Raw genomic sequence first — 2,315 nt, forward strand, 5'->3', positions numbered from 1 at the left:
CATCCTCAAACTAATGGTCAAGCTGAAATTTCAAATAGAGAGATCAATAACATCCTTGAGAAGACTGTCAAAATCAATAGAAAGGATTAGGCGAAGAAGCTTGATGATGCTTTGTGGGCATACCGTACAGCCTTTAAAACACCTATCGGGATGTCTCCATACTGATTAGTGTTTGGAAAGGCATGTCATCTTCCTGTAGAGTTGGAGCATAGAGCTTATTGGGCTGTAAAAAAGTTTAACTTTGATTTGAAGGCAGTAGGTGGAAAGAGACTTCTTCAATTGAATGAGATGGAAGAGTTCCGGAATGATGCATATGAGAATGCAAAGATCTATAAAGAAAGGACGAAGAAGTGGCATGACAAACAGATTCTTAGGCGAGAGTTTGCTCCACGACAACAAGTTTTACTCTTCAATTCACTACTCAAACTCTTTCCAGGAAAGTTGAAATCAAGATGGACGGGGCCTTATACAATTCATGAAGTTTTCTCTTTTGGAGCAGTAGATTTGAAGGACAAGACTGGGAATATTTTCAGGGTTAATGGTCAGAGATTGAAGCACTACTATGGAGAGCAAATGGAGAGGAACTATGCATTTATTCCTCTTGGAGATCCTAATTGATGATCATTGAAAAGTCTGGCTGTAGACTTTAAAACAAACGCTTATGGGAGGCAACCCATAGATCTATCTTTCTTTCTTTCATTTATTTTATTATCTTTATTTATTTAAGTTTTAATAAATTGGTTTTTGATGTAGGATTATTTAGCAAGAATAAAGAGCTGAAAAATTCTAATCTACGGAAGATTCACCATGAAACCAGGGAAGTTCCTTTATTTCTTCAATCCTTTTTACTTTTGCATTATAATGAGGACATTGTTTAGTTTAAGTTTGGGGGTGTAAACTCCTATAATCATTTGATCCTCTTGTTTTCTAAGTCTTGGGTTGTTGATAGGTTGTTTGATTCTCTTACCAAGCATGCATTGGAGTAAAATTGAATTCTCTACGACTCTGAAATTTGTGATTAAAGATGGTTTTGAGAAAAATTTTCAAAAATTTCTTTCATGTCAAGTGAAGTTTTATGGGTACTTTGGTTTAAATCTTTGACCTTGAACACAATTGAGCACATAGTCGTTTTTCTCTTATTCCATTTTGCTTATGAAGAGAAGAAGTTGAATTAATTGAAAGAGGGAGGTTCGATTTTGCTTTGCTCTAGAATCCGTTGATGGGTCTTTGAGGCGAAATCCTAGTTGAGACCAAATATCAGAGAAATGATCTAGGCATTTCTTTGGCATAACCAAAAAGCTTTCCCAGCCGTCCTAAATGTCATGCCATCATTATATGGTGTGTTTCCATAGTCAACCCCCTTGAGCCTTCATGAGCCTTTATTTATTCTTTGAACTACATAAACCATGCCAGCTCTAAGCCTGAAAAACAATGAATCTACCTTTGATAGTTTGAGAAAATACTTTGGTGGAGAGTTACATTTAAAAGAGAAAAATTAGTTTCATGATGAACCGTATTATCTTTGTTTTGATTGATCAAAGAAGAAGAAGAAAAAGAAGAAGAAAGGAAGTGACTGAAAAAAAAAATAATAAAAGAAAAAAAAATAAGAAAAAAGAAAAAGAAGTCGCTAAGCGGAGTGTGAATTACCTCAGATTTTGTTAAGGGAAGTGTTGGTATTACATCAGTGATTACAGTAATAATAATGCCACAAGTATGAGCATATTGCCAAGAAAGAGCTATGATTTGAATCATGTGAGTTTCTCTTTTAATGTTCTTTTCACTAAGTATTTTTTCAGTTTGATTTAATTCCTCATATCCAATTCTTTCTTAACCCTCACTCTGTGGCCTATCATTACAACCTTATTAAAGACCTTTTGATCTCTTATTTTGGTGTTGACTACATTAGTGGAGAGTATTTTTGAAAATTGGACTTATGGGGTTAAGTTTTAAGAGAATTCTTCTGATTTTGGTTGTTCTACTTTTATCTGAGTTTGCAGGTGGTTTGAGGTTAAATTGACTATATCACACACACACTCAAGGTCTTAGCTTTAGGTTGAAGTAAACGCCTAACTCTTGCTTGACAAATTGTAAAATTTTTGATTGATTTTCCTGCCATCTTTGATGTTAAAAGAGTAAGATACTAGAGATGAAATCTAAATTCATAAAAGCTTGGTGAGTGATGATACTTCTCTTTCGGATCGAGTCGATATTGCCTAAACTATCATTTGTTTTTCTTTTTGTTTGAGGACAAACAAAGTTGTAAGTTTGGGGGTATTTGATGACTTGCAAAAATTTCATATTGCAGGTTTTACAAG

The sequence above is a fragment of the Carya illinoinensis genome, chromosome 1 (assembly GCF_018687715.1).
Source record: "Carya illinoinensis cultivar Pawnee chromosome 1, C.illinoinensisPawnee_v1, whole genome shotgun sequence".
NCBI classification, from domain to species: domain Eukaryota; kingdom Viridiplantae; phylum Streptophyta; class Magnoliopsida; order Fagales; family Juglandaceae; genus Carya; species Carya illinoinensis.